Here is a 12,765-nt window from a genome sequence, read left to right as displayed (position 1 = left end):
ATACAGAGAGACATGGACAGAGACAGAGAAAGAGGGGGCTGGCACGCGGGGAGAGAGCTCCTGAGCGAGAGCCAGAGCCCAACAGGCACGTCGCAGAGACAGCGAGACATGGGGTGGGGGAGGGGGGAGGGACGCACTAGCGGGCACACGGACGGGGACAGACGCACTGACGCTGCTTTGAAGTGGCAGCTTCAAAACCGAAGTGTGGTCATGCCCGTGGCTGGGCTCCACGGAGGAGGCAGTGCCCGGGCATTGAAAGTCACCCTTGAAGCCCCCAGGCCGGGCGGGAGGGCCAGTGGGCTCCGAGCCCCGCCCAGGAACCCCCCGCCGCGGGAGGAGAGTGGCACCCACAGGCATCCTGGTTGAGAGGACTGTGTGCCTGCGTGCCTGCAATTCCGCTTGTGGTGGTCTCTCCTGGAGTCCGGGGGCGTGCGGTGTGTTGGGGTGGTGCTCCATCCGTCCCCTGGTTTGACCCGGCTCTTTGTACCCTGTGTGTTGGGGCCACCGCGAACGGCGGGAAGGGAAGGTTCCTGGCTCTTGTGGGCGATGGGAGGAGGCGCGCAGGGGTGTGGGGAGAGGTGCCTGCCGGCGGAGACACAGGCTCGGCTAACTGCTGCTGGCTGACTGCCTGCCTCAGCGAAGAGGACTAAGAAGAGGGTGAGGGGCTGACCCCTGGCCGACGGGCCTGGTGTGCGGCCGGGGCTGCCAGCTTGTAGTGCCGGGTGGCTGACCGGCCACTGGCCAGGGGGACCTTCGGCTGGCTGGGCGGCTGCAGAGGGGCAAGGGGCGGCAGGGGTTCGGAGGGAGCCACGCCGGGGCGGTGCAAAAGGAGAGGCGAGCAAAAGCCTACAGGTATTCCCAGGCGGTCTCCCATCCAAGCACTAACCAGGCCCCTCCCTGCTTAGCTCCCGAGATCAGAGGCGATCGGGCGCGTTCAGGGAGGTATGGCCGTAGACGCTGGGACCCGGCTCCGAGCGCATCAAGAGCCTGCTCCCGGCCTGCCTCGGGAGCGCGCGCCATGCAGATGTGCCGCTCCGGTGGCGAGCATCGACCCGCAGGCCGGCTCTGCCAGCACCGCGTCCCCCCCCCAGTCCGGCTCCCCGCCTCTTCCGAATGCCCCTGGCGTGGGCGGCGGGCTACTCCTGGCCGGCAGCGAGGCCCCTTCGCGCCACCCGAGGCCCCATGGGACACTGCCACTTCCCTGATGGTGCCAGAAGTCGTGGAACTCTGGCATCCTGGGACTCCCCGGACCCAGACCGCCATACACCCCGCCCCCCTACCGCCACCAGGTTTACCCCCAAGGCTGCTGGAGGCCTGCACCAGCAGGCAACCCTGGGCTTGGGAGTTGTGGGAGGATCCCGCGGCGGCGGCGGCGGCGGCGGGGGCGTCTGCGGCGGCGGAGGCAGGGGATGGTGGGGAGGTAGTCGATGGCAACCGCGAGGATGGCGCCAGGGCGGCGATGGCGGCGGCGACAATGGGGGCTTTGACGGTGGGCGCCGGGGCACGGGGAGCAATGGCGGCGGCGGCGGGGTGGGGGAGAGCAGAGGCGGGAGATTGAGGGAGTATGGCGATGGTGGCGGCGGGGGCGGGGGCGGGGGAGATGGCGGTGCTGGAGGCGGGGAGAGCAGAGGAGGGAGATTGAGGGAGTGCGGCAATGGCGGCGGCGGGGGCGGGGGTGGGGGAGAGGGCAGCACTGGCGGCGGGGATGGGGAGCGCGGTGCTGGCGGCAGAGGGGGCGAGAGCAGAAGAGGGAGTTTGATGGAGTACAGAGATGGCGGCGGCGGGGGCGGGGGAGGGGGCGAGGGTAGCGCTGGCAGAGGGGGTGGGGAGCGCGGTGATGGCGGCGGCGGCGGCGGCGGCGGCGGCGGCGCGGGAGTGTTGCGAGGTCGGCGATGGAGGCGGCGGCAGCGTTGGGGGCTGTGTCGGCGGGCGCTGGGCGCGGGGAGGGTTGGCGCCTGCGGCGGCGGTAGCGGGGAAGAGGGCGGTGCTGGCGGCGGAGGAGGGGAGAGCAGAGGCGGGAGATTGAAGCAGTACAGCGCTGGCGGCGGCGAGGGCGGGGGCAGGGGTGAGGGCAGCGCTGGAGGGGGTTGTGGGGAGCGCGGTGATGGTGGCGGATTTGGCGGTGGCGGCGGGGCAGAGGGCAGCGCTGGCGCCGGCGGCGGCGGCGACGTAGGGTCGGCGAAGGGTTCGAGATGACGGCCTGCGGGACTGAAGAGGACTAAGAAGAGGGTGTGCGGGGGAGCCCTGGCCGACGGGCCTGGTGTGCGGCCGGGGATGCCAGCTTGCAGTGCCGGGCGGCTAACCCTCTGCTGGTCAGGGGGACCTTGGGCTGGCTGGGCGGCTGCAGAGAGGCAAGGGGCGGCAGGGGTTCGGAGGGAGCCTCGCCGGGGAGGCGTTGCAAAAGGAGAGGCGAGCAAAAGCCTACAGGTATTCCCAGGCGGTCTCCCATCCAAGTACTAAGCAGGCCCGGCCCTGCTTAGCTTCCGAGATCAGACGAGATCTGCTGCGTTCAGGGTGGTATGGCCTTAGGCACTGGGACCCGGCTCCCGGCACTCCAAGAGCCTGCTCCCGACTTGCCTCCTGAGCGCACGCGCCATGCTGCTGGGCCGCTCGGGTGGCGAGCATGTCTGCCCGAGTGCCTCCCGCCCGCTCCCCGCCTCCTCCGGTCGCCGCTGGTGTGGGCGACGGGCTACTCCTGGCCCGCAGCGAGGCCCCTTCGCGCCCCCCAGTGGCTCCACAGGCCTCTGTCACTTCCCTGACTGTGACATATGTCTGGGCGCCCTGGCATCCTGGGACTCCCCACGCCCGGAATGGCTTTTACCACGCCCCCCTACCCCAACCCCTCTCATCCCCCCCCAGCCCCACAACCGCACACCCCCCTTGCTGCTGTGCTGTCCCCACCACTCAGGGCCACCGAGGGGGTCGCAGGGTCCTCTCAGTCCCCTCCACCCTAGGGACATGCAACCCAGGCCAGGCCCTGGCCGGCCCCACCCACTGGCCCAAAGCCAGGAGAGCCACCCGCGCCACCAGGCGCAGCAGCTCCAGTCTGCAGCCACCCTTCGTCACAAGCCTTCAGTCTGGGCCTCGACCCTCGTCAGCGACCCGGAGCCCCGCCCGATCTCCGGTCCCTTCACTGGCTACACGTCACATCTCCTGACCCAGGGAGGTGAGAGAGAGGATGAGGGAAGGCCAGAGACGGAGCAAGAGAGTGGCGGAGAGAGACAGACGGGGACTGTGGGGACAGACTCCCAGAGAGCACTCTCCAGGCTCTGGGCCTCGCGTGGAGGGGTGCTGCTTGGGGGCTGCATGGTCATCAGCTGTGACCGCTTGGCCATCAGCTGTTGCCCGTTGGCCATTGGCCACCGGAGGAGCTGCGGTGGCCAAGCTAGGAAGCGCGGATGGTGGACTGCAAATTGCAGAGGGGCGCGGATTGCAGTGGGCCGGCTTGGTGGGTCGACGGGCGGTGTGTCGGTGGGTTGGCAGAGAAGCGGCCGGCAGGTCGGGGATCGGGCGGCTCCGGCTTGCCGTGTCTCCGAGCCAGCCGCCCGTGAGACATAGTGCTGTGAGCTCCCTATCCGTGGCTCTGTTGGTGTTCCTTCTTGGCCTCGCCATATCCTGCGTTCTTGTGCGGGCAGAGGGACTAGAGTCCCCGCAGGACAGGGCCCGACAGACAAAACGGGAGGAGGAGTAAGACGGAGCGAGATCGAAATATACACCTATATGTACCTGTATGTACCTAGACATACAGAGAGACATGGACAGAGACAGAGAAAGAGGGGGCTGGCACGCGGGGAGAGAGCTCCTGAGCGAGAGCCAGAGCCCAACAGGCACGTCGCAGAGACAGCGAGACAGGGGGGGGGGGAGGGGGGAGGGACGCACTAGCGGGCACACGGACGGGGACAGACGCACTGACGCTGCTTTGAAGTGGCAGCTTCAAAACCGAAGTGTGGTCATGCCCGTGGCTGGGCTCCACGGAGGAGGCAGTGCCCGGGCATTGAAAGTCACCCTTGAAGCCCCCAGGCCGGGCGGGAGGGCCAGTGGGCTCCGAGCCCCGCCCAGGAACCCCCCGCCGCGGGAGGAGAGTGGCACCCACAGGCACCCTGGTTGAGAGGGCTGTGTGCCTGCGTGCCTGCACTTCCGCTTGCGGTGGTCTCTCCTGGAGTCCGAGGGCGTGCGGTGTGTTGGGGTGGTGCTCCATCCGTCCCCTGGTTTGACCCGGCTCTTTGTACCCTGTGTGTTGGGGCCACCGCGAACGGCGGGAAGGGAAGGTTCCTGGCTCTTGTGGGCGAAGGGAGGGGGCGCGCAGTGGTGTGGGGAGAGGTGCCTGCCGGCGGAGACACAGGCTCGGCTAACTGCTGCTGGCTGACTGCCTGCCTCAGCGAAGAGGACTAAGAAGAGGGTGAGGGGCTGACCCCTGGCCGACGGGCCTGGTGTGCGGCCGGGCTGCCAGCTTGTAGTGCCGGGTGGCTGACCGGCCACTGGCCAGGGGACCTTCGGCTGGCTGGGCGGCTGCAGAGGGGCAAGGGGCGGCAGGGGTTCGGAGGAGCCACGCCGGGGGGCGGTGCAAAAGGAGAGGCGAGCAAAAGCCTACAGGTATTCCCAGGCGGTCTCCCATCCAAGAACTAACCAGGCCCCTCCCTGCTTAGCTCCCGAGATCAGAGGAGATCGGGCGCGTTCAGGGTGGTATGGCGGTAGACGCTGGTACCCGCCCGTGCCCCAGGAGTCTGCTCCCGGCCTGCCTCGTGAGCGCGCGCCATGCAGATGCGCCGCCCGGTGGCGAGCATCGACCCGCAGGCCGGCTCTGCCAGCACCGCTTACCCCCCCCAGTCCGGCTCCCCGCCTCTTCCGAATGCCCCTGGCGTGGGCGGCGGGCTACTCCTGGCCGGCAGCGAGGCCCCTTCGCGCCACCCGAGGCCCCATGGGACACTGCCACTTCCTGATGGTGCCAGAAGTCGTGGAACTCTGGCATCCTGGGACTCCCCGGACCCAGACCGCCATACACCCCGCCCCCCTACCGCCACCAGGTTTACCCCCAAGGCTGCTGGAGCCCTGCACCAGCAGGCAACCCTGGGCTTGGGAGTTGTGGGAGGATCCTATGGCGGCGGCGGCGGCGGGGGCGTCTGCGGCGGCGGAGGCAGGGGATGGTGGGGAGGTAGTCGATGGCAACCGCGAGGATGGCGCCAGGGCGGCGATGGCGGCGGCGACAATGGGGGCTTTGACGGTGGGCGCCGGGGCACGGGGAGCAATGGCGGCGGCGGCGGGGTGGGGGAGAGCAGAGGCGGGAGATTGAGGGAGTATGGCGATGGTGGCGGCGGGGGCGGGGGCGGGGGAGATGGCGGTGCTGGAGGCGGGGAGAGCAGAGGAGGGAGATTGAGGGAGTGCGGCAATGGCAGCTGCGGCGGGGGCGGGGGTGGGAGAGAGGGCAGCACTGGCGGCGGGGATGGGGAGCGCGGTGCTGGCGGCAGAGGGGGCGAGAGCAGAGGAGGGAGTTTGATGGAGTACAGCGATGGCGGCGGCGGGGGCGGGGGAGGGGGCGAGGGTAGCGCTGGCGGAGGGGGTGGGGAGCGCGGTGATGGCGGCGGCGGCGGCGGCGGCTGCGACGCGGGATTGTTGAGAGGTCGGCGATGGAGGCGGCGGCAGCGTTCGGGGCTGTGTCGGTGGGCGCTGGGCGCGGGGAGGGTTGGCGCCTGCGGCAGCGGTAGCGGGAAAGAGGGCGGTGCTGGCGGCGGTGGAGGGGAGAGCAGAGGCGGGAGATTGAAGCAGTACAGCGATGGCGGCGGCGAGGGCGGGGGCAGGGGTGAGGGCAGCGCTGGAGGGGGTTGTGGGGAGCGCGGTGATGGTGGCGGATTTGGCGGTGGCGGCGGGGGAGAGGGCAGCGCTGGCGGCGGCGGCGGCGACCTAGGGTCGGCGAAGGGTTCGAGATGACGGCCTGCGGGACTGAAGAGGACTAAGAAGAGGGTGTGCGGGGGAGCCCTGGCCGACGGGCCTGGTGTGCGGCCGGGGATGCCAGCTTGCAGTGCCGGGCGGCTAACCCTCTGCTGTTCAGGGGGACCTTGGGCTGGCTGGGCGGCTGCAGAGAGGCAAGGGGCGGCAGGGGTTCGGAGGGAGCCTCGCCGGGGAGGCGTTGCAAAAGGAGAGGCGAGCAAAAGCCTACAGGTATTCCCAGGCGGTCTCCCATCCAAGTACTAAGCAGGCCCGGCCCTGCTTAGCTTCCGAGATCAGACGAGATCTGGCGCGTTCAGGGTGGTCTGGCCTTAGGCGCTGGGACCCGGCTCCCGGCACTCCAAGAGCCTGCTCCCGACCTGCCTCTGAGCGCGCGCCATGCTGCTGGGCCGTTCGGGTGGCGAGCACGTCTGCCTGAGCGCCTCCCGCGCGCTCCCCGCCTCCTCCGGACGCCGCTGGTGTGGGCGACGGGCTACTCCTGGCCCGCAGCGAGGCCCCTTCGCGCCCCCCAGTGGCTCCACGGGCCTCTGTCACTTCCCTGACTGTGACATATGTCTGGGCGCCCTGGCATCCTGGGACTCCCATGCCCCGAAGGGCTTTTACCCCGCCCCCCTACCCCAACCCCTCTCATCTGCGCCCAGCCCCACAACCGCACACCCCCCTTGCTGCTGTGCTGTCCCCACCTCTCAGGGCCACCGAGGGGTCGCAGGGTCCTCTCAGTCCCTCCGCCCTAGGGACATGCAACCCAGGCCCGGCCCTGGCCGGCCCCACCCACTGGCCCAAAGCCAGGAGAGCCACCCGCGCGCCACCAGGCGCAGCAGCTCCAGTCTGCAGCCACCCTTCGTCACAAGCCTTCAGTCTGGGCCTCGACCCTCGTCAGCGACCCGAGCCCCCGATCTCCGGTCCCTTCACTGGCTACACGTCACATCTCCTGACCCAGGGAGGTGAGAGAGAGGATGGGGAAAGGCCAGAGACGGAGCAAGAGAGTGGCGGAGAGAGACAGACGGGGACTGTGGGGACAGACTCCCAGAGAGCACTCTCCAGGCTCTGGGCCTCGCGTGGAGGGGTGCTGCTTGGGGGCTGCATGGTCATCAGCTGTGACCGCTTGGCCATCAGCTGTTGCCCGTTGGCCATTGGCCACCGGAGGAGCTGCGGTGGCCAAGCTAGGAAGCGCGGATGGTGGACTGCAAATTGCAGAGGGGCGCGGATTGCAGTGGGCCGGCTTGGTGGGTCGACGGGCGGTGTGTCGGTGGGTTGGCAGAGAAGCGGCCGGCAGGTCGGGGATCGGGCGGCCCCGGCTTGCCGTGTCTCCGAGCCAGCCGCCCGTGAGACATAGTGCTGTGAGCTCCCTATCCGTGGCTCTGTTGGTGTTCCTTCTTGGCCTCGCCATATCCTGCGTTCTTGTGCGGGCAGAGGGACTAGAGTCCCTGCAGGACAGGGCCCGACAGACAAAACGGGAGGAGGAGTAAGACGGAGCGAGATCGAAATATACACCTATATGTACCTGTATGTACCTAGACATACAGAGAGACATGGACAGAGACAGCGAAAGAGGGGGCTGGCACGCGGGGAGAGAGCTCCTGAGCGAGAGCCAGAGCCCAACAGGCACGTCGCAGAGACAGCGAGACATGGGGTGGGGAGGGGGAGGGCACGCACTAGCGGGCACACGGACGGGGACAGACGCACTGACGCTGCTTTGAAGTGGCAGCTTCAAAACCGAAGTGTGGTCATGCCCGTGGCTGGGCTCCACGGAGGAGGCAGTGCCCGGGCATTGAAAGTCACCCTTGAAGCCCCCAGGCCGGGCGGGAGGGCCAGTGGGCTCCGAGCCCCGCAGGAACCCCCCGCCGCGGGAGGAGAGTGGCACCCACAGGCACCCTGGTTGAGAGGGCTGTGTGCCTGCGTGCCTGCACTTCCGCTTGTGGTGGTCTCTCCTGGAGTCCGAGGGCGTGCGGTGTGTTGGGGTGGTGCTCCATCCGTCCCCTGGTTTGACCCGGCTCTTTGTACCCTGTGTGTTGGGGCCACCGCGAACGGCGGGAAGGGAAGGTTCCTGGCTCTTGTGGGCGATGGGAGGAGGCGCGCAGGGGTGTGGGGAGAGGTGCCTGCCGGCGGAGTCACAGGCTCGGCTAACTGCTGCTGGCTGACTGCCTGCCTCAGCGAAGAGGACTAAGAAGAGGGTGAGGGGCTGACCCCTGGCCGACGGGCCTGGTGTGCGGCCGGGGCTGCCAGCTTGTAGTGCCGGGTGGCTGACCGGCCACTGGCCAGGGGGACCTTCGGCTGGCTGGGCGGCTGCAGAGGGGCAAGGGGCGGTAGGGGTTCGGAGGGAGCCACGCGGGGGTGGGGTGGTGCAAAAGGAGAGGCGAGCAAAAGCCTACAGGTATTCCCAGTCGGTCTCCCATCCAAGAACTAACCAGGCCCCTCCCTGCTTCGCTCCCGAGATCAGAGGAGATCGGGCGCGTTCAGGGTGGTATGGCGGTAGACGCTGGTACCCGGCTCCCCGTGCCCCAGGAGTCTGCTCCCGGCCTGCCTCGTGAGCGCGCGCCATGCAGATGCGCCGCTCCGGTGGCGAGCATCGACCCGCAGGCCGGCTCTGCCAGCACCGCGTCCCCCCCCCAGTCCGGCTCCCCGCCTCTTCCGAATGCCCCTGGCGTGGGCGGCGGGCTACTCCTGGCCGGCAGCGAGGCCCCTTCGCGCCACCCGAGGCCCCATGGGACACTGCCACTTCCCTGATGGTGCCAGAAGTCGTGGAACTCTGGCATCCTGGGACTCCCCGGACCCAGACCGCCATACACCCCGCCCCCCTACCGCCACCAGGTTTACCCCCCAGGCTGCTGGAGGCCTGCACCAGCAGGCAACCCTGGGCTTGGGAGTTGTGGGAGGACCCCGCGGCGGCGGCGGCGGGGGCGGCGGCGGCGGCGGAGTCAGGGGATGGTGGGGAGGTAGTCGATGGCAACCGCGAGGATGGCGCCAGGGCGGCGATGGCGGCGGCGACAATGGGGGCTTTGACGGTGGGCGCCGGGGCACGGGGAGCGATGGCGGCGGCGGCGGGGGGTGGGGGGAGAGCAGAGGCGGGAGATTGAGGGAGTATGGCGATGGTGGCGGCGGGGGCGGGGCGGGGAGATGGCGGTGCTGGAGGCGGGGAGAGCAGAGGAGGGAGATTGAGGGAGTGCGGCAATGGCGGCGGCGGGGGCGGGGGTGGGGGAGAGGGCAGCACTGGCGGCGGGGATGGGGAGCGCGGTGCTGGCGGCAGAGGGGGCGGGAGCAGAAGAGGGAGTTTGACGGAGTACAGCGATGGCGGCGGGGGGGGGGGGGGCGAGGGTAGCGCTGGCAGAGGGGGTGGGGAGCGCGGTGATGGCGGCGGCGGCGGCGGCGGCGGCGGCGGCGGCGCGGGAGTGTTGCGAGGTCGGCGATGGAGGCGGCGGCAGCGTTGGGGGCTGTGTCGGCGGGCGCTGGGCGCGGGGAGGGTTGGCGCCTGCGGCGGCGGTAGCGGGGAAGAGGGCGGTGCTGGCGGCGGAGGAGGGGAGAGCAGAGGCGGGAGATTGAAGCAGTACAGCGCTGGCGGCGGCGAGGGCGGGGGCAGGGGTGAGGGCAGCGCTGGAGGGGGTTGTGTGGAGCGCGGTGATGGTGGCGGATTTGGCGGTGGCGGCGGGGGAGAGGGCAGCGCTGGCGGCGGCGGCGGCGACCTAGGGTCGGCGAAGGGTTGGAGATGAAGGCCTGCGGCACTGAAGAGGACTAAGAAGAGGGTGTGCGGGGGAGCCCTGGCCGACGGGCCTGGTGTGCGGCCGGGGATGCCAGCTTGCAGTGCCGGGCGGCTAACCCTCTGCTGTTCAGGGGGACCTTGGGCTGGCTGGGCGGCTGCAGAGAGGCAAGGGGCGGCAGGGGTTCGGAGGGAGCCTCGCCGGGGAGGCGTTGCAAAAGGAGAGGCGAGCAAAAGCCTACAGGTATTCCCAGGCGGTCTCCCATCCAAGTACTAAGCAGGCCCGGCCCTGCTTAGCTTCCGAGATCAGACGAGATCTGGCGCGTTCAGGGTGGTCTGGCCTTAGGCGCTGGGACCCGGCTCCCGGCACTCCAAGAGCCTGCTCCCGACCTGCCTCTGAGCGCGCGCCATGCTGCTGGGCCGTTCGGGTGGCGAGCACGTCTGCCTGAGCGCCTCCCGCGCTCCCCGCCTCCTCCGGACGCCGCTGGTGTGGGCGACGGGCTACTCCTGGCCCGCAGCGAGGCCCCTTCGCGCCCCCAGTGGCTCCACGGGCCTCTGTCACTTCCCTGACTGTGACATATGTCTGGGCGCCCTGGCATCCTGGGACTCCCATGCCCCGAAGGCTTTTACCCCGCCCCCTACCCCAACCCCTCTCATCTGCGCCCAGCCCCACAACCGCACACCCCCTTGCTGCTGTGCTGTCCCCACCTCTCAGGGCCACCGAGGGGTCGCAGGGTCCTCTCAGTCCCTCCGCCCTAGGGACATGCAACCCAGGCCCGGCCCTGGCCGGCCCCACCCACTGGCCCAAAGCCAGGAGAGCCACCCGCGCCACCAGGGCAGCAGCTCCAGTCTGCAGCCACCCTTCGTCACAAGCCTTCAGTCTGGGCCCTCGACCCTCGTCAGCGACCCGGAGCCCCGCCCGATCTCCGGTCCCTTCACTGGCTACACGTCACATCTCCTGACCCAGGGAGGTGAGAGAGAGGATGAGGGAAGGCCAGAGACGGAGCAAGAGAGTGGCGGAGAGAGACAGACGGGGACTGTGGGGACAGACTCCCAGAGAGCACTCTCCAGGCTCTGGGCCTCGCGTGGAGGGGTGCTGCTTGGGGGCTGCATGGTCATCAGCTGTGACCGCTTGGCCATCAGCTGTTGCCCGTTGGCCATTGGCCACCGGAGGAGCTGCGGTGGCCAAGCTAGGAAGCGCGGATGGTGGACTGCAAATTGCAGAGGGGCGCGGATTGCAGTGGGCCGGCTTGGTGGGTCGACGGGCGGTGTGTCGGTGGGTTGGCAGAGAAGCGGCCGGCAGGTCGGGGATCGGGCGGCTCCGGCTTGCCGTGTCTCCGAGCCAGCCGCCCGTGAGACATAGTGCTGTGAGCTCCCTATCCGTGGCTCTGTTGGTGTTCCTTCTGGCCTCGCCATATCCTGCGTTCTTGTGCAGAGGGACTAGAGTCCCCGCAGGACAGGGCCCGACAGACAAAACGGGAGGAGGAGTAAGACGGAGCGAGATCGAAATATACACCTATATGTACCTGTATGTACCTAGACATACAGAGAGACATGGACAGAGACAGAGAAAGAGGGGGCTGGCACGCGGGGAGAGAGCTCCTGAGCGAGAGCCAGAGCCCAACAGGCACGTCGCAGAGACAGCGAGACATGGGGTGGGGGAGGGGGGAGGGACGCACTAGCGGGCACACGGACGGGGACAGACGCACTGACGCTGCTTTGAAGTGGCAGCTTCAAAACCGAAGTGTGGTCATGCCCGTGGCTGGGCTCCACGGAGGAGGCAGTGCCCGGGCATTGAAAGTCACCCTTGAAGCCCCCAGGCCGGGCGGGAGGGCCAGTGGGCTCCGAGCCCCGCCCAGGAACCCCCCTCCCCCGCTGGAGGAGAGTGGCACCCACAGGCACCCTGGTTGAGAGGGCTGTGTGCCTGCGTGCCTGCACTTCCGCTTGTGGTGGTCTCTCCTGGAGTCCGAGGGCGTGCGGTGTGTTGGGGTGGTGCTCCATCCGTCCCCTGGTTTGACCCGGCTCTTTGTACCCTGTGTGTTGGGGCCACCGCGAACGGCGGGAAGGGAAGGTTCCTGGCTCTTGTGGGCGATGGGAGGAGGCGCGCAGGGGTGTGGGGAGAGGTGCCTGCCGGCGGAGTCACAGGCTCGGCTAACTGCTGCTGGCTGACTGCCTGCCTCAGCGAAGAGGACTAAGAAGAGGGTGAGGGCCTGACCCCTGGCCGACGGGCCTGGTGTGCGGCCGGGGCTGCCAGCTTGTAGTGCCGGGTGGCTGACCGGCCACTGGCCAGGGGGACCTTCGGCTGGCTGGGCGGCTGCAGAGGGGCAAGGGGCGGTAGGGGTTCGGAGGAGCCACGCCGGGGGGCGGTGCAAAAGGAGAGGCGAGCAAAGCCTACAGGTATTCCCAGGCGGTCTCCCATCCAAGAACTAACCAGGCCCCTCCTGCTTAGCTCCCGAGATCAGAGGAGATCGGGCGCGTTCAGGGTGGTATGGCGGTAGACGCTGGTACCCGCCCCGTGCCCCAGGAGTCTGCTCCCGGCCTGCCTCGTGAGCGCGCGCCATGCAGATGCGCCGCCCGGTGGCGAGCATCGACCCGCAGGCCGGCTCTGCCAGCACCGCTTCCCCCAGTCCGCTCCCCGCCTCTTCCGAATGCCCCTGGCGTGGGCGGCGGGCTACTCCTGGCCGGCAGCGAGGCCCTTCGCGCCACCCGAGGCCCCATGGGACACTGCCACTTCCTGATGGTGCCAGAAGTCGTGGAACTCTGGCATCCTGGGACTCCCGGACCCAGACCGCCATACACCCCGCCCCCTACCGCCACCAGGTTTACCCCTGCTGCTGGAGGCCTGCACCAGCAGGCAACCCTGGGCTTGGGAGTTGTGGGAGGATCCGCGGCGGCGGCGGCGGCGGCGGGGCGTGCGGCGGGGCGGAGGCAGGGGATGGTGGGGAGGTAGTCGATGGCAACCGCGAGGATGGCGCCAGGGCGGCGATGGCGGCGGCGACAATGGGGCTTTGACGGTGGGCGCCGGGCACGGGGAGCAATGGCGGCGGCGGCGGGGTGGGGGAGAGCAGAGGCGGGAGATTGAGGGAGTATGGCGATGGTGGCGGCGGGGCGGGGCGGGGAGATGGCGG

At 69.4% G+C, this 12,765-nt stretch overlaps 5 pseudogenes; all 5 read right to left on the bottom strand.

The window, feature by feature from the left end:
- Positions 1-836: 836 nt before the first annotated feature.
- On the bottom strand, positions 837-956 carry LOC141568404 (5S ribosomal RNA; annotated as a pseudogene).
- A 1,456-nt stretch (positions 957-2,412) lies between these two features.
- On the bottom strand, positions 2,413-2,531 carry LOC141568428 (5S ribosomal RNA; annotated as a pseudogene).
- A 2,046-nt stretch (positions 2,532-4,577) lies between these two features.
- Positions 4,578-4,697, bottom strand: LOC141568406 (5S ribosomal RNA; annotated as a pseudogene).
- Positions 4,698-6,141: 1,444 nt separating this feature from the next.
- LOC141568371 (5S ribosomal RNA) lies at positions 6,142-6,260 on the bottom strand (annotated as a pseudogene).
- Positions 6,261-9,866: 3,606 nt separating this feature from the next.
- LOC141568359 (5S ribosomal RNA) lies at positions 9,867-9,985 on the bottom strand (annotated as a pseudogene).
- Between the last annotated feature and the right edge of the window lie 2,780 nt (positions 9,986-12,765).

The sequence above is a fragment of the Rhinolophus sinicus genome, linkage group LG13 (assembly GCF_036562045.2).
Source record: "Rhinolophus sinicus isolate RSC01 linkage group LG13, ASM3656204v1, whole genome shotgun sequence".
Lineage (NCBI taxonomy): Eukaryota > Metazoa > Chordata > Mammalia > Chiroptera > Rhinolophidae > Rhinolophus > Rhinolophus sinicus.
Note: the sequence above shows the minus strand (reverse complement) of the source record. Positions and strands in the feature narration are given on the sequence as shown.